General features: G+C 41.9%; 1 long non-coding RNA gene across 1 annotated transcript; it reads left to right on the plus strand.

Moving 5' to 3' along the window:
- Window positions 1-2,925: 2,925 nt before the first annotated feature.
- LOC143636029 (uncharacterized) lies at window positions 2,926-16,984 on the plus strand. Its single transcript, XR_013154176.1, has 3 exons — window positions 2,926-2,977; window positions 3,209-3,868; window positions 16,879-16,984. It is a non-coding gene; the product is annotated as an uncharacterized LOC143636029 (long non-coding RNA).
- Window positions 16,985-22,202: the final 5,218 nt, after the last annotated feature.

Raw genomic sequence — 22,202 nt, forward strand, 5'->3', positions numbered from 1 at the left:
GCCGTCACATCACACACACATACATACAACCTCTTTCAAGTTTTGTTGAAGAATTAAGGTGCTAGGAAGGTAATTAACAACTACTCTATGCATTCTAAGTGTTTAATTTTCATATTGAATGGGTTAATCAAAACCCTAATTCTTGAAATTATGATTAAGATGAGTTAAGGTTTGATTATATGCTTGATGATGATTTGTTACTGAATTGATAACTAGTTGTGTTATTGTTGTTTGTTAATCACTTGTTCTTTGATTTTAAACTTTCAAGAAAAACCCTAACTATGTGTGTAATGTGAGATTGATATGCATGGTTGGTAAATATTGTGTCTAGAGTGTTATATGCATTGATTATGGTTCATAGATTGTTGTTATGTTGAGTTTTGATGTAAACTGGTACCGGACAGATTGTTAAGTTTATGTTTAGGCGACTGTAACTGAATGTTACTGTGGTAATTGGTAGAAATTCTTAACACCACAGTGTACTAGGTTGAGTCTAGTTTCTAAAAAGTCCAAGTTTGCAATTTTTGGACGTGTAAAAGTTAACTTTTATTATTTTACAAAACTGAAGTGCAAGTCTGAATTGTAAGGTCTGCTGTTAGGCTGTTTTGTAATTATCATATCTCATAAACTACAAGACCAAATGGGTTAGTTCCACTTCTGGAAATTAACATATTGAGTTAAGAACCTAACCCAATTGGTCTTGCATTAATTGAATTTATCAATTAACGGTAATAACAAATATCATTCTGTTGCCCATGATTTTGACTGCTGTAAGTTTACTGTAATGTTTTCGTTATTGTGAGAAAACTATATGGAATAAAAATACAATAAAAATACTTTTGGAAACCTAAATCATGTGTGCTTTTGTGACGAATTTTGGTGAATTAATTGATATGTTATGATCTATCTTGATAAAACTAGCTGCTGAACTATGTGAAAACACATGAAACGTGCTTGTTGTTAGATAATTGCTATGTTTTTGACTAAATTGCCCTAGTGGGGAATGATTGCTAGTAATGTACAATGTTAGTACTTGATACTTAAGTAGTTGTTTACACATGTAACGTGTCACCAATGTGTTTGTAGAGTCACACATAATTCACAAACGAAACACGAAGCATATCTCATGCATAGGTATTATGTGCCGAGTCTAGAGACTCAATAATAGTTCCAACGCTTAGAAAAACTCATTCTTGTTTTAAAGCGCTAGTGAGGACCATCTGTGACGCGCATCTCTCGGTTTACTTGTTTTTGAATTCGTCGCAAACAGTGAGTTTCACGTTCCCCTTTTACTCTTTTAAACGTTTTTTATTTACTTGGGGGAGATAACATACTCCAAAACGCTTTAGATTTTGTTATTAGTTATATATCACTTGTAAGGCTAAGTGGCAAACAATCCAACTAAAGTCCTTCATAACATCGAACCGTTTAGTATTTGTATACTAGCGAGTCACTGTTGAGTAGTACTACTGGGTTTGACAAACCCCACCCAACTCTAAACTCGACGGCAGGTCGAGTGGGTGTAATCTTGGCTAACACATTTTCCATGGTCGTGGTAGACATGGTGGCAAGGCAATTGATAAAAGTCAGCTTCGGTGTCGAACACTTAGTAATACTTGTTTTATAGGCTAGATACCTATCGATATATAATTGACATTACATTATCTGGAAACGCAAACGCAAAACGCAACGAAAACACTTAAACGCAAATCGTTTTCTATATTTATATATGTGAACTCACCAACCCTGTGTTGACACTTTTAGTATGTTATTCTCAGGTAACCGAGGTGGGCGCGCGGTATAGGAACATGCAATTCATTGAACTCTATCGTTTTTGCAAACTTTTTTTTAAACTGTTATTAATTGGTTTTTAAGTCGTCCTGCGTGACACAACACTTGCTTTTTGAATTTACGCTTCCACACTCATTTAAACTTAAATGTTTTTGTGGTTTGAAAACTTTATTTGTGGTGTTTGATTATAACTAATGATTCCGATCCTGTTAGTTCACACCCTCTGACGGTAAAACTCCGTTAGTGGATTTTGAGGGTGTGACAGATTGGTATCAGAGCCATTGGTTATAGCGAACTAGAATTTGCATGCATACTAGACTATAACCGCAACGACCTATTAGTTATAATTTTTACGCACTGCATATGTATTTTATTTAGTCTTTCGTTATCTTTATCTCTCTATCTCATTAACTCATACGCACGCATACACGACTTATCCTGTGGGATGTCGACACCACCATCATCATCATCCGACCAGGTGACTCATGCCCATGGAAAGGAACCGCAGCTACCTACCTCGTTGCCACCCCGAGTAGCCCCGGAACTAGAAGCCCCTGCACCGAAGAGGTATCGCCTATCTGGAGGCATGTACGATGACGACGTTAGCTGGGATTGGTACCCGAGTCTGATCAGGCGTATGGTTTATCGCGAACAAGTTCCCCCACTACCTCACCCGAGCCGTCCTGCATACCCCAACACCCTACCACCCATAACTGAACCAATAGAGCGTGTTCTCGCGGCTGTTGTTTCCTGTTTAGAGCGTGACGCGGGTTTTATGCGCTCGGCGAGAGAGAACGTTTCCGGATTGGTAAGAGCTGGAACCGAGGCTAGGGAGGAAATTTCCCTCCTAACAGCAGCTATGAAGGAAGTGCAGGTTGCTAATGATCAACATATGAAGATTATGAGAAAAATGCAAGCAGAGATGATAGATTTGCAAGAGCAACTCCTTGTGGCGAGATCCCGGACAGAGATAGCTCTAGAGCGTTGTGATATCTTACAAACGCATATTGCCCAGAATGCAGCAGAACCCGAGAAAGAACCTGAGGAAGATCCTGAGGAGGAACCCGAGGAAGATCCTGAGGAGGAACCCAAAGAGGAACCGGAGGAAGAACCGGCTGAGCCGGAGGCACACTCAGAGGTATCCTCAGACGATGACACCCGAGAATGATAACACCTAGATAGAGGGGTTGTCTCCATCCAAACTATTATTATCTATTATTTTAAGGATTTGTTTTAAATACTTTGTAGCGAATACAATGGTTTTAATCATGAATTATTATTTGGATTATTATATGGTTGTGATGTGATGTTTGCTTCTTTTATTTTTTTTTCTTTCTTACCTAACTTTAATTACATGTATGTTGTGTTGCATATGAAACCAAGAATTCATGTCTAACATTTTATGCTGTGATTCTAGGAGATGGCTGGAAGAAACGCTGGGCATGGTCGCGGTAACATCAACCTAACCGCAGCAGAACTCCAAACCCTATTGAATGACCATGCGGCGGCAGCTCTAGCCGCACATGTTCAAAATCAAGCCGGAGGTCCAGCCGGAGCCTGTACTTTCAAGAACTACCTGGATTGCAAGCCCAATTCGTTTAAGGGCACTGAGGGAGCCATAGGTTTCCTGCGTCGGGCTGAGAAGGCAGAGTCACCTTTCGAGATGTGTAACTGTCCACCCGTCAGCAGGGTTAAGTTCGCTGCTGGGACACTGGAGGATTCTGCCCTCACTTGGTGGAACTCCAATGTGCAAATTCTTGGGTTGGATTTGGCGAACGCTATGAACTAGGAAGAGTTCAAAAATATGATGCGAGAAGAGTACTGTCCTAGAGAGGAAATCGCGAAGTTGGAATCTGAGTTTTGGTTGTTGAAAATGGTGGGTTCAGAGATTTAAGCCTACACCACCCGTTCCCATGAGGTAGTAGTAATGTGTCCACGGATGGTTGACTCGCCGAGTAAGAGAATCGAGATGTATATCGATGGGTTGGTACCACAAATTCAGGGTATGGTGACGTCTTCCAAACCAGCTACAATTCAACAGGCGATCCGATTAGCTCACAAACAGACGGACCAGGAAGTGACACAAGGTGCGTTACCACCTAGAGGTTCCACCTCTAAAACCCGAGACAACTCAATCACTGACAACAACAACAACCTGAGTAATGGAAAGAGAAAATTTGACAACACCAGGTCCTCATCATTGAACCCCCCACAGCAACAACACTACCGTAAACCTGAACTCGCTCGGAACTTCTATAATCAGGGTTCCAACAATACAACAACGGTGGTGGGCAAGGTTCGAGTGGCTATGCTGGGAAGTACCCGAGATGCAACAAGTGCAACTATCACCATGCTGGCTCATGCGACTGTATCAAGTGTATGAGATGCGGAAAAATGGGTCATCAGGCCAAAGAATGTAGGGGAGACCTAGCGGAAAAGGGTGCTCCTAAACAGCCTACGGCGACTAAAGGCTGCTTCGAGTGTCAAGAGGGTCATTTCAGGAAGGATTGCCCCAAACTAAAGCAGAATGAGAACAATGGAGGCAGCAACAGTGGCGGAAGCAGTGGTAAAGGTTGAGCTTTCGTCATTGGGTCGGGCCAGGCCCGCAACGATCCGAATGTGGTTACCGGTAAATTCCCTGTGAACGACTGTTCTGCTTCTGTTTTGTTTGACACTGGAGCTGATAGGAGCTTTGTATCGAAAGCCTTTAGTAAACTCTTAGACTTAACTCCAACCCCGTTAGATGCTATCTTTCCTGTTGAATTACCTGACGGTAAGTCTATAGAAACAACTCACGTATTAGCGAGATGTAAGTTGAAACTGTCGGGTCATACTTTTGATATCCACCTCATACCTTTTACACTGGGTAGTTTCGATGTCGTTGTCGGCATGGACTGGCTATCCGAGAACCGAGCGGAGATCATTGGTCACTACAAGATAGTCCACATCACTACCCCTTCCAGCAAAATCATTTTGATCTAGGGCGAGAAGAGCGGCATGACCACAAGTGTCATCACCCTCATGAAGGCGCAAAAATATTTACGAAAGGGTCATCCACCAATTTTAGCCCATATTGTCGAGAAACCCGCGGAGGAGAAGCGAATCGAAGAAATACCGATTGTGCGAGATTTTCCGGAAGTCTTCCCGGAGGATTTGCCTGGACTCCCACCTATTCGTCAAGTCGAGTTCCAAATCGAATTGACTCCCGGTGCAGCACCCATAGCACGAGTCCCGTATCGGCTCACATCTGCAGAGCTTCAAGAGTTGTCCACTCAATTGCAAGATTTGTTGGATAAAGGTTTTATCCGACCTAGCTCATCACCATGGGGAGCCCCTGTCTTATTTGTTCGAAAGAAGGACGGAACTTTCCGCATGTGCATCGACTACCTAGAGCTGAACAAGGTGACGATCAAGAACCATTATCCCTTACCCCGAATTGATGATCTGTTCTACCAGCTTCAAGGATCGAGTTACTACTCGAAAATCGACCTGAGATCTGGTTATCATCAACTGAGAGTGTGCGAAGAAGATATTTCAAAGACGACATTCAGAACTCGGTACGGTCACTACGAGTTTTCAGTTATGACTTTTGGCTTAACCAACGCACCAGCTGTATTCATGGATCTCATGAACAGAGTATGCAAGGCGTACCTCGACAAGTTTGTAATTGTTTTTATTGATGATATCCTCGTCTACTCCAAGAACAAGGCTGACCACGAAGAACACCTGAAGTTGATCCTAGAATTGCTAAAGAAGGAACAACTGTACGTTAAACTCTCGAAATGCGAATTTTGGATTCGCGATGTTCACTTCTTAGGACATGTGATCAATGAGAATGATATCCATGTCGATCCCGGCAAGGTAGAGGCCATTAAAAACTGGGAAGCACCTAAGACTCCGACTAAGGTGCGACAATTCCTAGGACCGGCTGGCTACTACCGACGTTTCATCGAGGGATTTTCAAAGATTGCTGAACCCCTCACCGCCTTGACGCACAAGGGTACTAACTACAATTGGGGTGACGCGCAGGAATTTGCTTTCCAACTGTTGAAAACCAAACTCTGTAGTGCCCCTATCCTAGCCCTTCCCGAGGGAACAAAAAAATTTTGAGGTGCATGGTGACGCATCGATACAGGGTCTCGGTTGCGTGTTGATGCAACTCGAGAAAGTTATAGCGTATGCCTCTCGACAACTACGGATTCACGAGAAGAACTACACGACACATGACTGGAACTCGGAGCTGTGGTGTTTGCCCTTAAGATATGGAGGCATTACTTGTACAGTACCAAGTTTACCATTTACACCGACCACAAGAGTCTCCAACATATCTACGATCAGAAGGAGCTGAACATGCGACAGCGTCGTTGGGTCGAGCTGCTTAAGGATTATGATTGTGCCATCAAGTACCACCCTGGCAAGGCCAATGTAGTGGCCGTTGCTCTCAGCAGAAAAGAAACCGATAAACCTAGACGAGTGCGAGCATTACAACTCACAATTCACGTCAACTTACCCGATCAGATTCGCGATGCGCAACTCGAAGTCTTTCAATCTCCCATCAGAACTCATGCGGGGCATGAACAAGCAACTTGAAACCAAATCGGATGGGTCCGATATTTCGAAAACCGGATTTGGGTCCCTCGATAGGTAGAGCTGAGAACCCTAGTGATGGACGAAGCACACAAATCCCGATTTTCCATCCACCCTGGCTCAGATAAAATGTACCATGACCTAAAAGCACTTTACTGTTGGCCAAACACGAAAGCCGACATTGCCACCTACGTACGCAAATGCTTGACTTGTGCAAGAGTCAAAGTGGAATATCAGAAACCATCTGGTCTACTACAGCAACCGGAACTTCCAACGTGGAAATGGGAACACATTTCCATGGATTTCATCACGGGATTACCCAAAACACCGACAGGATGCGATACCATCTGGGAGATCGTTGAACGGTTGACTAAGTCTGCACACTTCTTAGCAATCAAGGAATCGGACAAAATGGAAAGACTGACTCGCGTTTATATGAAAGAAGTAGTGTCTAGACACAGAGTGCCTGTCTCAATCATATCTGATCGAGATTCCCGTTTCACTTCGCAATTTTGGAAGTCACTACAGAGTGCACTAGGCACCCGCCTCGATATGAGCACAGCATACCATCCTCAGACGGATGGGCAAAGTGAACACACCATTAAGACCTTGGAGGACATGTTGCGTGCATGCGTGTTGGATTTCGGAAAAAGTTAGGAACCTCACTTACCTTTGGTAGAGTTTTCGTATAATAACAGCTACCACGCAAGCATTAAAGCAGCGCCGTTTGAAGCGTTGTACGAACGAAAGTGTCGATCACCTCTCTGCTGGGCAGAGGTGGGTGATAGCCAGATCACTGGTCCAGAAGTAGTACTTGAAACCTCTAAAAAGATTGTTCAAATCTGAAACCGCATGGCAGCAGCACGAGATCGCCAAAAGAGTTACCCCGACAAGTGCCGAAAGCCTTTTGAATTTCAGGTGAACGACCAAGTATTACTCAAAGTCTCACCTTGGAAAGGTGTAGTTCGCTTCGGAAAGCGAAACAAACTCAATCCATGATACGTTGGCCCTTACCGGATAACTGAGCGCATTGGTCCGGTAGCGTACCGACTGGATTTACCAACGGAACTCAGTAGCGTATACAATGTATACCATGTATCCAATTTGAAGAAATGCATTTCTGATGAAACCCAAGCAGTCCCTTTTGACGAGTTGCAAGTTGATGAACAGCTACGCTTCATCGAAGAACCAGTCGAAGTTTTGGATTGGGAAACCAAAACACTCAAGCACAGCAAAATTCCAATCGTTAAGGTTCGTTGGAACTCGAGACGTGGACCAAAGTTCACGTGGGAACGCGAGGACAAAATGATGAAAAAGTATCCTCACCTTTTTGAGGGCGCGAAAGCCGGCAAACCGTCAGAAATCACCAGAGGTATGAATTAAATTTCGGGACGAAATTTCTTTCTACTAGGGGATGCTATGACAAACTGAAAATTTTTTTCTTGCTTTTTCAGACACCCATCACGATTTGACTCAAATTTTCGGGACGAAAATTCTTTCAACATGGGAATGATGTGACGCACTATAACGCAATTTCAGGTTAACTCCGTTAATCCAAACTCCGTCAATTCAAACTTAAGATCACTAGAACTATAACGCACATCTCATTACATTTAAACTAGGGTTTTAAATGACGCTTGACAATCACTACACATGTATTCTTTCGGGATTGCACCGAAACGCAAACGAGTTGACTCAAACCATTGGTGAACAAATGACAAACATCAAAACAATAAGTATTTGATAATTATGTGTTAGGTTTATGTATTATTTGACATTTATATGTAGAACATTAACTCAAGATGCAAAAGTCTATTTTATGCTAGAAAAGTAATAACTAAAAGTAGAGGGGCTATTGTGTAACATATAATTATTAAATAATAACAAAAACCCTAACCTCCCTCCCCCCTCCCAAACCCGACCGCCCCCCCTCCCTCTCTTCTTGGCTACCGTCACATCACACACACATACATACAACCTCTTTCAAGTTTTGTTGAAGAATTAAGGTACTAGGAAGGTAAGTAACAACTACTCTATGCATTCTAAGTGTTTAATTTTCATATTGAATGGGTTAATCAAAACCCTAATTCTTGAAATTATGATTAAGATGAGTTAAGGTTTGATTATATGCTTGATGATGATTTGTTAGTGAATTGATAACTAGTTGTGTTATTGTTGTTTGTTAATCGCTTGTTCTTTGATTTTAAACTTTCAAGAAAAACCCTAACTATGTTTGTAATGTGAGATTGATATGCATGGTTGGTAAATATTGTGTCTAGAGTGTTATATGCATGGATTATGGTTCATAGATTGTTGTTATGTTGAGTTTTGATGTAAACTGGTACTGGACAGATTGTTAAGTTTACGTTTAGACGACTGTAACTGAATGTTAATGTGGTAATTATCGAAATTCTTAACACTATAGTGTACTAGGTTGAGTCTAGTTTCTAAAAAGTCAATGTTTGAAATTTTTGGACGTGTAAAAGTTAACTTTTATTATTTTACAAAACTGAAGTGCAAGTCTGAATTGTAAGGTCTGCTGTTAGGCTGTTTTGTAATAATCATATCTCATAAAATACAACACCAAATGGGTTAGTTCCACTTCTGGAAGTTAAAATATTGAGTTAAAAATCTAACTCAATTGGTTTTGCATTAATTGAATTTATCATTTATCGGGAATAACAAATATCATTCTGTTGCGTATGATTTTGTCTGTTGTGAGTTTACTGTAATGTTTTGGTTATTGTGAGAAAACTATGTGGAATAAAAATACAATAAAAATAGTTCTGGAAACCTAACTCATTTGTGCTTTTTTGAAGAATTTTGGTGAATTAATTGATATGTTATGATCTGTTGGATAGAGTAATCTTTCAAGTAGAAATCTGTCTTGATAAAACTAGCTGCTGAACTATGTGAAAATACATGAAACGTGCTTGTTGTTAGATAATTGCTATGTTTTTGACTAAATTGCCCTTGTGGGGAATGATTGCTAGTAATGTACAATGTTAGTACTTGATACTTAAGTAGTTGTTTACACATGTAACGTGTCACCAATGTGTTTGTAGAGTCACACATAATTCACAAACGAAACACGAAGCATATCTCATGCATAGGTATTATGTGCCGAGTCTAGAGACTCAATAATAGTTCCAACGCTTAGAAAATCTCATTCTTGTTTTAGAGTGCTAGTGAGGACCTTCTGTGACGCGCATCTCTCGGTTGACTTGTTTTTGAATTCTTCGCAAACAGTGAGTTTCACGTTCCCCATTTACTCTTTTTAACGTTTTTTTACTTGGGGGAGATAACACACTCCAAAACGCTTTAGATTTTGTTATTAGTTATGTATCACTTGTAAGGCTAAGTGGCAAACAAACCTTCATAACATCGAACCGTTTAGTATTTGTATAATAGCGAGTCATTGTTGAGTAGTACTACTGGGTTTGACAAACCCCACCCAACTCTAAACTCGACGGCAGGTCGAGTGGGTGTAATCTTGGCTAACACATTTTACATGGTCGCGATAGACATTGTAGATTCCCTGGATGGATCTGCACAGGATATCTCGATCTACACAGGTGCGGAATCCCTGCGTAGGTCGTTACGAGCGTAGAACACGAATCAAACAAACACACGATACGAATGAACACACGTTATATTATAACCGAAACACGTGATATAATCACTGAATACAGACTCAATACTCTCTGGTTCTCACGTCTCTCGACTCACACACGTCTGTATATTATTCTATTCAACAACTTTAAACAAGCCGTATAAATACTCGACAACTTCGCCTGATATGTTCAGGCGAAGTTGTTGCTAACTTCCCTTGACTAACAAGTTCGCCTGATAAGCGAACTTGTCAGTAACTTCGCTTAAACATAAACAAAACACAATTAACATTACAGACTGGATTACAGACACTAGACTATGAACTACTGACATTATGCACCAACAGACTCCCCCTTGGCAGTAGCTTCATATCTTTATCTTTAAGCACTTGTCTTGTAATCTCATGTATGCACTCCCTCTCTTACACAGACCGTGACTACTCGCTGATATTTCCTCGCTTCGCCTTTCCAAGCAGGAATATAGAATATCTTCTTCTCGTTTAACACCTGCAGATCAGCTTTAGATAAATTAACAAGATGCATCGGATCATACACTCTTAGCACTTCTTGTTCGTCTTCGTCTTCCATCTCGGCTTCAGCAGTCTGGCAATCCACATACCACCATTTCAGATCTTTCAGCACATCTTGAGGCATAGTCTTCATTGGAACCTCTTTCAAACACCGAATCGGCTTGTATTTCATCACCATCCAAGGTTTGCCATCTGCTCTCATTCCTCTTTCAGTATCTTCAACTAATTTCCCTTTCTGTGGTTTTAACAAATCAAACTTTTTCTCTTTAATACTTTCTTTCCATACTATCTTCCCAATAACTCTGGCCATATTATCATCACTTCTATTAATCAACCCCAGTCTGGCCAAATCCTTTACCTCACACTCAGGTAAGGTATTTAGAGATCTCAACGTCCTCTTAAAGTATTGGATCCCATCATATCTTTTCACCACGAACACTTTTAGCTGTTCATCATATAACCAACAGATAATGCCTTTCTTTGACTCAGCGTACCCTTTAATATTATAACTTTTCTTGAACATTGTAGGTACCACTGACTTCTTCGTTTTGATAAACCAATGAGCATAGCCTTCCTTCCATCTAGGCTGCTCCTCCCATTCTGTATCATCAACTACTGTATCTTCACATACATTCGACTTCTCAACGGTTGGAAGCTCGTGTTCAACATTCTCCTCTACAATTTCACCTTCTTCAACATCATCTTCTATCACTATATGTGCACCAATCTTCTCAATTTCTTCTAATGGCAGCACATCATCATTACACACATCATCAACATCTAACATATCATCATCCAACTCCTTCAAGGCATCGATCACATCATCTCCCATCTCCTCGTCATCTACCATCACCACCTCATCACCACCAGAACCGCCAGCTGCACCTGCAGACTCCCCCTGAGCTGTGGTTGTCCCAAGAGCTTGAGTAGTTCTTGGCAACTCACCACCTGTACCTTTCGATGCATTGGGATCATCGTCTTTGTCATTCTTCTTCTTTGTCCTGAGCTCGTCGCCTTTACAGCTCGTCTCCCCCTGAGATGACAAGAACTCCTTCATAGCATCTATAATTTTTCCATGTTCAACCAGGAGGGACGACTGTAGTTGATTTTTTGCTACTAGGTGCTGAATAGCCTGGGTCTGGATAAGATTCACCCTTGATTGTTCTGCCACGACCCGTTCAAGTGCTGCTATTCTTTCCGTGTCTGATAGGGTTGCATCGAAATCGAACCTCATGTGAGATATGTCTTGAGTATACTGAGGAGGGATTTCGAATGAAACCGGGACATCAGAAGTAGCTGTGGACGTAACCGCAGGTGGTATCGTGACCGACAACCCTGCAGTGTGAACCACTGTCGACTCAATAACCTGTGCAACAACCTCCGACGGAGTAAGCGTTGGAGGCGGCAACGATACAATATCTGGAGTCGTCAGCTGGAGTGTGATGGATGGGAGGCCAACAGATGATGATGTAGCCACCACAGGAACGTCCGTGGCGCTTGGCCTTGTGACCTGTAATGGTGTAGGGACAATTGACATACCGGACAGTGCGAGCGGAGCGAAACGTACGACTCTAGAGCTCTCACCAGCTCCCCTACCTGCACCTGTCCTGTCCTTTCTTGAACGTCTGATCAACTTATGAATGTCTTCTTCTTCTTCTGACTCACTGTCGTCATCTGTCCTCTTTCTCTTCCCATACGTCCTCTCTTGAGTCACCATCATACGTCTTGCCTCATCCATTACATCATCAAAATCTGAGTCATCCACCGTCGTAGCTGCTCTAGTAACATGTACTCCCGTACTCTGTGGAACCGAGACCTGTATATTTTCTTGGAGATCAACTCGGTCCATGTCAAAAAATCCTTGGCCGCCAAAAGCAGCGTCAAGGTCTACCTCTTCTGCAGCTGTCACAACAGGCGCAGCAGGTACATCTTGAGGTGCTCCTGCCTGTTGTGTTTGAGGATCTCTAAACTCGTCCCCATTAGCAGGAACATACTCCGGGTTGATTAAATACCCAAACAGTGGAGTATGCCTAGGACGCAGTTCAGGCTTGCTTCTAGCACTCGAAGTTCTACATTGAGCAAAGATACGCTTGTTCACACTCTCCACGTATCTGATAGGGCGACGTTGAGGCAACGTGGGAGCAACATGATTCAAGATCATTTGGAGAAATCTTGGATACATGATGAATCTCTCACGCCCCATTGACCTTCGCTGTCGATTAATCTCATAGAAGACCATCTGACTCAAGCTGTAACGCTTGTTATAAGTCAGAGCAGTCATCGCCGACTGCAAGGTCGCGCCCATCCCGTCAGTGCCCGCCTTCCTCCCTGACATGCAGACAATCATTACATGCATGAGGAAGCGCCACTGATCGAGCAAGAAACCTTTCCTTCTTTGTGTATCCCCCAAGGGACCAGAATATCCCATTCGTAGAAATGCTCCATCACGGAACGGAGCAACAAACTCTGTCGGGTCGTCCCTCGTCTCCTCTCCGAATTGCAAAGCCACCCGGATTTGTTCAGACGAGAACTGAACATCCTGACCATTTACCGTTGCACGCATCACCGGGGGGTCGACGCGGCAGTCATATTCCACCGTCTGCCAGAAATCCTCAATGTTGGGCAAGGAAATCGGCAGAGTTGTCGAAATGGCGTGGAATATCCGCGAGCGTAGCAGGAATGTGATGATTTTGCGGAAATCATCTACTCCACTCGCGTCTGGGTCAAGTGTGATATACATGTTATGACCCGGAAAGAATTGTCTCTCATTATCTCCTCCATCATCTCCTCCAGCACCTCCAGCACCTGCTACTGCAGCCATATCTGCAACAAACAGATCAAGTTAGATGACCGTCAAGGCAAACCACAAGTTCGCCTGTTACCATGAGCGAAGTTGTGATTATTCAGTATAGGCGAAGTTAAAGGTGGGCGAAGTTGGTAAACAACTTCGCTTCAACTGTAACTTCGTCTATTAACTTTTAAGTAAAAGGTCCAGGCGAAGTTAATGATAACTTCGCCTAACCACAACATCGCCTCATATACTGTTGCATAATTCATTATCCGGCGAAGTTAAACCTTAGGCGAAGTTACGGATAACTTCGCTTAACCTATAAGTTCGCCTGAATATGAATCGGCGACAGTAAGCAGATTCAAACTCGGAAATCTGATGTTTCATGGTTAGTTTGACGATTGAGGGGTCCGAAACACATGATTTTAAGGTTATTTAGACGATCAAACTGATTAGAACCACGTAAAACAATTTTTGAAAAATCCGATTGAACGGTCCGACGGTCCGAGGTCCATAACCGGGTCGAAACGACCACTGATTAACATCGGAGAACAAGGATTATACGATACAATGACAACACACACCTTGAAATCGAAACGGAAACTGGAAAAATAAGCACAAGGATCGAAAAAAAAAACGATAAGTTCGCTGGAAAACGGACAAGTTCGCTGGATTAATCGAGAGAATAAGTTCGCCGAATTTCAGAAAATAATGAACTGTTTGACCTTAAGTATTCTTTATATAGGGGCGGAGTTACACAGGCGAAATTGTGGATAACTTCGCCTAGGGCGAAGTTATTCACAAGTTTGCCGATTTTACAAAATAAACCCCTAGAGTTTGAACATTTTGCAATTAAGTTTTAAAAACTTCCCTTTAAGAATTAAATGACACGATCAAGTCCAAGTAACCAGTGATAAAATCATAAACTACCTAAGTACGAAAAACTTTTAAAAATTAAAGTACAAGGGATCAAATTTCAGTCTCGACAGGGACTACTACGTTTTAGAAAAGATCCGAACTGGAATCATACTAACTACGTGACTGTCACATAGATCCGTGTTTAGCTGTATTATGACATAAAGAAACAGGTTGTAATCAGGTAAATAACTTAAGATGGTTTTCATCATTTCTGTGATACGAGTTAAGTTCAATTAAGCTCAAAAATTAAGTGGGCAACAACTCAGAGATTATGATGCCTCCTATCTATTCTCAAAGCTTATTTGGCTTTCCCCAAGTCACCCCGAATTGACTTCGACCCGTAGTGTCTGATTAAGTTGTAAGTATTCTTCGATCTTTAGACTCTGCTTCCCGTTCTCTTTCTTACATCATGATTGACATTTCAAGTTAAAGAATGTCTCAATGACTTATAAATTTTTTTATTATTATTATTATTATTATTATTATTATTATTATTATTATTTTTTTTTTATCAAACACATAGAGAACAACTGCAAGTCCCGAATCTGGATCACTGCAGTCTCTTGACACGCTTTATTCACGGGAATCAGAACACTAACAGGCTCGTGTATGACTGGGTAATCGCTTTTCTGCCTATCATTCGGAAAGATATATATGAAGACATGCAGAACTCTTAAGAAGTTTCCACATAAAATCGAGTAGATTTAGTTAGTATCACTTCTACTTTTACGCACCATAAAAAGCTACCATGACATACAATGACTGTTCTAAAGCCTTTTAAGCCTAGTAACTTCACTAGTTAAGCACACAGAATCAGTAAATCTATCATTTTCCAAGGTTGGATCAATTTTCTGTTAAAATATAGTAACAGAACTTCTTACGAAGTAGTAGACTTGAAAAATAATTTCATTTCCCTAAAATTTTTTTTTTTTTTTTTTGACTTCAATCGCCCCGATCAGTTCAAAGTCTTCAGGTAAACGGTTATCCTGAGGATCCAATGGATCCGCTGGACCGACCACATACAAGTATGTGTCATTCTAACTAAGTATGAACGACTAATTTTCAGCGAAAGAATAAAAAGACATCATAATCGCGCCGGTCACTTTCAGTCATCTAGTTAATGGCAACCCTCATACTCTACAAGTAGAAAATGAGGACCAAACATATCCGAGGATATGTCCTTCAAACTGAGGTAACCGACATAATTTTAAGCGATAGTGACTTTTTTTTTTTTTTTTTTTTTATATGCACAAAAAGCATGGTTACACGGGATTGATCATCCCATTCAACTTAACAAGGTTTTGAAATCTTGATTTGTCAAACGCTTTAGTATATAAATCAGCGAAATTATCTAACGTATCAACCTTTTCGAGCACAATCAGTTTCTTCTCAGCACAATCCCGTATAAAATGATGACGTATGTCAATATGTTTAGTTTTACTGTGCTTTACGGGATTATTAGTTACTGAGATCGCAGCTGTGTTATCAATGCAAATTGGAGTAAGTGAGAAATTCAGACCATAGTCGCGTAACTGTTGTTGAATCCACAGAACCTGGGAGCAGCAGTTGGATGCTGCCATGTATTCTGCCTCACATGTTGAAATGGCGACTGATGTCTGCTTCTTGCATTGCCAGGACACTAATCTGCCTCCTAGAAACTGACATCCTCCAGTAGTTGACTTCCGACTCTGATTGCACCCTCCATAATCAGAATCTGTGTAAGCTACCAACTCTAAGTCTCCTCCTCTCGGGTACCACAACCCCAGATTCGGCTTGCCCTTGAGATACCGCAGTATCCTCTTCGCACCCTTCAAATGAGATTCTTTTGGGTTTGCCTGAAAGCGTGCACAAAGACAAACAGCAAACATTATATCAGGCCTAGAAGCAGTTAAGTACATTAAGGAACCTATAATAGCCCGATATTGGGTTGGGTCCACGTCTGCATCGTTGTCTGAATCAGCACCCAATTTGTGATTGACGCAGGCTGGAGTATCGAATGGAGTGCTGTCCTCCATCTTGAAGCGTTTGAGCACATCATGGACATACTTGGTCTGATGAATGAACATCCCATCCTTCTTCTGATCAACCTGCAATCCTAAAAAGAAAGTTAGTTCACCCATAGCACTCATTTCAAACCTTTTCTTCATGACGGCCTCAAACTCCTGACACATGGAGACTTTTGATGCAGCAAAGATAATGTCATCCACGTAGACTTACTCCAGCAGGAAGTCGCTTCCTTCTCTCTTGAAGAACAACGTGCTATCTAACTTCCCTCTTTCAAACCCATTTTCAAGCAAGTAATCTGATAAAGTTGAGTACCAGGCACGAGGTGCCTGATGTAGTCTATACAACGCCTTGCTTAACTTGTACACGTGGTCTGGAAAGTCTGGGTCAGGAAAACCCGGAGGTTGCTCAACGTACACAACCTCATCAACTTTCCCATTTAGGAACGCACTTTTCACGTCTAACTGAAATACCTTCATCTTCTTATAAGCAGCAAATGCCTAAAACAATCTAATGGCTTCCAATCTTGCCACAGGAGCGAACACTTCATTATAATCAATCCCCTCTTGTTGATTAAAACCTTTAACGACTAGCCTCGCTACAATTGAACAGGCGATCCAATTAGCTCACAAACTGACGGACCAGGCAGTGACACAAGGTGCGTTACCACCTAGAGGTTCCACCTCTAAAACCCAAGACAACTCAATCATTGACAACAACAACAACAACCCGAGTAATAGAAAGAGAAAATTTGATAACACCAGGTCCTTATCATCGAACCCCCCCCAGCAACAACACTACCGTAAACCTGAACTCGCTCGGAACTTCTATAATCAGGGTTCCAACAATAACAACAACGGTGGTGGGAAGGTTTGAGTGGCTATGCTGGGAAGTGCCCGAGATGCAACAAGTGCAACTATCACCATGCTGGCTCATGCAACTGTATCAAGTGTCTGAGTTGCGCAAAATGGGTCATCTGGCCAAAGAATGTAGGGGAGACCTAGCGGCAAAGGGTGCTCCTAAACAGCCTACGGCGACTAAAGGGTGCTTCGAGTGTGGTCAAGAGGGTCATTTCAGGAAGGATTGCCCCAAACTAAAGCATAATGAGAACAATGGAGGCAGCAACAGTGGCGAAAGCAGTGGTAAAGGTAGAGCTTTCGTTATTGGGTCGGTCCAGGCCCGCAACGATCCGAATGTGGTTACCGGTAAGTTCCCTGTGAACGACTGTTTTGCTTCTGTTTTGTTTGACACTGGAGCTGATAGGAGCTTTGTATCGAAAGCCTTTAGTAAACTCTTAGACTAAACTCCAACCCCGTTAGATGCTATCTTTCCTGTTGAATTAGCTGACGGTAAGTCTATAGAAACAACTCACGTACTAGCGGGATGTAAGTTGAAACTGTCGGGTCATACTTTTGATATCGACATCATACCTTTTACACTGGGTAGTTTCGATGTCTTTGTCGGCATGGACTGGCTATCCGAGAACCGAGCGGAGATCATATATCACGACATGATAGTCCACATTACTACCCCTTCCGTCGAAATCATTTCGATCCAGGGCGAGAAGAGCGGCATGACCACAAGTGTCATCACCCTCATGAAGGCGCAGAAATATTTACGAAAGGGTCATCCAGCAATTTTAGCCCATATTGTCGAGAAACCCGCGGAGGAGAAGCGAATCGAAGAAATACCGATTGTGCGAGATTTTCCGGAAGTCTTCCCGGAGGATTTTCCTGGACTCCCACCTATTCGAAAAGTCGAGTTCCAAATCGAATTGACTCCCGGTGCAGCACCCATAGCACGAGCCCCGTATCGGCTCGCACCGGCAGAGCTTCAAGAGTTGTCCACTCAATTGCAAGATTTGTTGGATAAAAGTTTTATCCGACCTAGCTCATCAGCATGGGGAGCCCCTGTCTTATTTGTTCGAAAGAAGGACGGGACTTTCCGCATGTGCATCGACTACCTAGAGCTGAACAAGGTGACGATCAAGAACCGTTATCCCTTACCCCGAATTGATGATCGGTTCTACCAGCTTCAAGGATCGAGTTACTACTCGAAAATCGACCTGAGATCTGGTTATCATCAAATGATAGTGCGCGAAGAAGATATTTCAAAGACGGCATTCAGAACTCGGTACGGTCACTACGAGTTTTCAGTTATGCCTTTTGGCTTAACCAACGCACCAGCCGTATTCATGGATCTCATGAACAGAGTATGCAAGGCATACCTCGACAAGTTTGTAATTGTTTTTATTGATGATATCCTCGTCTACTCCAAGAACAAGGCTGACCACGAAGAACACCTGAAGTTGATCCTAGAATTGCTAAAGAAGGAACAACTGTACGCTAAACTCTCGAAATGCGAATTTTGGATTCACGATGTTCACTTCTTAGGACATGTGATCAATGAGAATGGTATCCATGTCGATCCCGGAAAGGTAGAGGCCATCAAAAACTGGGAAGCACCTAAGACTTCGACTAAGGTGCGACAATTCCTAGGACTGGTTGGCTACTACCGACGTTTCATCGAGGGATTTTCAAAGATTGCTCAACCCCTCACCGCCTTGACGCACAAGGGTACTAAGTACAATTGAGGTGACGCGCAGGAATCCGCTTTCCAACTGTTGAAAACCAAACTCTGTAGCGCCCCTATCCTAGCCCTTCCCGAGGAAACAAAAAATTTTGAGGTGCATGGTGACGCATCGATACAGGGTCTCGGTTACGTGTTGATGCAACTCGAGAAAGTTATAGCGTATGCCTCTCGACAACTACGGATTCACGAGAAGAACTACACCACACATGACCTGGAACTCGGAGCTGTGGTGTTTGCTCTTAAGATATGGAGGCATTACTTGTACAGTACCAAGTTTACCATTTACACCGACCACAAGAGTCTCCAACATATCTACGATCAGAAGGAGCTGAACATGCGACAACGTCGTTGGGTCGAGCTGCTTAAGGATTATGATTGTGCCATCAAGTACCACCCTGGCAAGGCCAATGTAGTGGCCGATGCTCTCAGCAGAAAAGAAACCGGTAAACCTAGACGAGTGCGAGCATTACAACTCACGATTCACGCCAACTTACCCGATCAGATTCGCGATGCGTAACTCGAAGTCTTTCAATCTCCCATCAGAATTCATGCGGGGTATGAACAAGCAAATTGAAACCAAATTGGACGGGGTCCGATATTTCGAAAAATGGATTTGGGTCCCTCGATACGGAGAGCTGAGAACCCTAGTGATGGATGAAGCACACAAATCCTGATATTCCATCCACGCTGGCTCAGATAAAATGTACCATGACCTAAAAGCACTTTACTGGTGGCCAAACATGAAAGCCGACATTGCCACCTACGTAAGCAAATGCTTGACTTGTGCAAGAGTCAAAGTGGAATATCAGAAACCATCTGGTCTACTACAGCAACCGGAACACCGACGGGATGCGATACCATCTGGGTGATCGTTGACCGATTGACTAAGTCTGCACACTTCTTAGCAATCAAGGAATCGGACAAAACGGAAATACTGACTCGCGTCTATATGAAAGAAGTAGTGTCTAGACACGGAGTGCCTGTCTCAATCATATCTGAGTAGTGTCTAGAAGTAGTCACTACAGAGTGCACTAGGCACCCGCCTCGATATGAGCACAACATACCATCCTCAGACGGATGGGCAAAGTGAGCACACCATTCAGACCTTGGAGGACATGTTGCGTGCATGCGCGTTGGATTTCGGAAAAAGTTGGGAACCTCACTTACCTTTGGTAGAGTTTTCGTATAATAACAGCTACCACGCAAGCATTAAAGCAGCGCCGTTTGAAGCGTTGTACGGACGAAGGTGTCGATCACCTCTCTGCTGGGCAGAGGTGGGTGATAGCAAAATCACTGGTCCAGAATTAGTACTTGAAACCTCTGAAAAGATTGTTCAAATCTGAAACCGCATGGCAGCAGCACGAGATCGTCAAAAGAGTTACGCCGACAAGCGCCGAAAGCCTTTTGAATTTCAGGTGAACGACCAAGTATTACTCAAAGTCTCCCCTTGGAAAGGTCTAGTTCGCTTCGGAAAGCGAAACAAACTCAATCCACGATACGTTGGCCCTTACCGGATAACTGAGCGCATTGGTCCGGTAGCGTACTGACTGGATTTACCAACGGAACTCAGTAGCGTACACAATGTATAACATGTATCCAATTTGAAGAAATGCATTTCCGATGAAACCCAAGCAGTCCCTTTGGACGAGTTGCAAGTTGATGAACAGCTACGCTTCATCGAAGAACCAGTCGAAGTTTTGGATTGGGAAACCAAAACACTCAAGCACAGCAAAATTCCAATCGTTAAGGTTCGTTGGAACTCGAGATGTGGACCAGAGTTCACGTGGGAACGCGAGGACCAAATGATGAAAAAGTATCCTCACCTTTTTGAAGGGTTGACCAAACACCGAAAATTGCGAAAGCCGGCAAACCGTCAGAAATCACCAGAGGTATGAATTAAATTTCGGGATGAAATTTCTTTCTACTAGGGGATGATATGACAAACTGAAATTTTTTTTTTTGCTTTTTCAGACACCCAACACGATTTGACTCAAATTTTCGGGACGAAAATTCTTTTAACATGGGAATGATGTGACACTCGTCAATTTCAGGTTAACTCCGTCAATTCAAACTTAAGATCACTAGAACTATAACGCACATCTCATTACATTTAAACTAGGGTTTTAAATGACGCTTGACAATCACTACACATGTATTCTTTCGGGATTGCACCGAAAAGCAAACGAGTTGACTCAAACCATTGGTGAACAAATGACAAACATCAAAACAATAAGTATTTGATATTTATGTGTTAGGTTTATGTATTATTTGACATTAATATGTAGAACATTAACTCAAGATGCAAAAGTCTATTTTATGCTAGAAAATTAATAACTAAAAGTAGAGGGGATATTGTGTAACATATTTTTATTAAATAATAACAAAAACCCTAACCTCCCTCCCCCCTCCCAAACCCGATCGCCCCCCCCCCCCTCCCTCTCTTCTTGGCTGCCGTCACATCACACACACATACATACAACCTCTTTCAAGTTTTGTTGAAGAATTATGGTGCTAGGAAGGTAATTAACAACTACTCTATGCATTCTAAGTGTTTAATTTTCATATTGAATGGGTTAATCAAAACCCTAATTCTTGAAATTATGATTAAGATGAGTTAAGGTTTGATTATATGCTTGATGATGATTTGTTAGTGAATTGATAACTAGTTGTGTTATTGTTGTTTGTTAATCGCTTGTTCTTTGATTTTAAACTTTCAAGAAAAACCCTAACTATGTGTGTAATGTGAGATTGATATGCATGGTTGGTAAATATTGTGTCTAGAGTGTTATATGCATGGATTATGGTTCATAGATTGTTGTTATGTGGAGTTTTGATGTAAACTGGTACTGGACAGATTGTTAAGTTTATGTTTAAACGACTGTAACTGAATGTTAATATCGTAATTGGTCGAAATTCATAACACTAAAGTGTACTAAGTTGAGTCTAGTTTCTAAAAAGTCAAAGTTTGCAATTTTTGGACTTGTAAAATTAACTTTTATTATTTTACAAAACTGAAGTGCAAGTCTGAATTGTAAGGTCTACTGTTAGGCTGTTTTGTAATTATCATATCTCATAAACTACAACACCAAATGGGTAAGTTCCACTTTTGGAAGTTAAAATATTGAGTTAAGAATCTAACTCAATTGGTCTAGCATTAATTGAATTTATCATTTAACAGGAATAACAAATATCATTCTGTTGCGCATGATTTTGACTGATGTGAGTTTACTGTAATGTTTTGGTTATTGTGAGAAAACTATGTGGAATAAAAATACAATAAAAATATTCTGGAAACCTAACTCATGTGTGCTTTTGTGAAGAATTTTGGTGAATTAATTGATATGTTATGATCTGTTGGATAGAGTAATCTTTCAAGTAGAA

Source organism: Bidens hawaiensis, unplaced genomic scaffold (assembly GCF_021521415.1).
Source record: "Bidens hawaiensis isolate Kalapana, Puna unplaced genomic scaffold, B.hawaiensis_p1.1 tig00000566_1, whole genome shotgun sequence".
NCBI lineage: Eukaryota > Viridiplantae > Streptophyta > Magnoliopsida > Asterales > Asteraceae > Bidens > Bidens hawaiensis.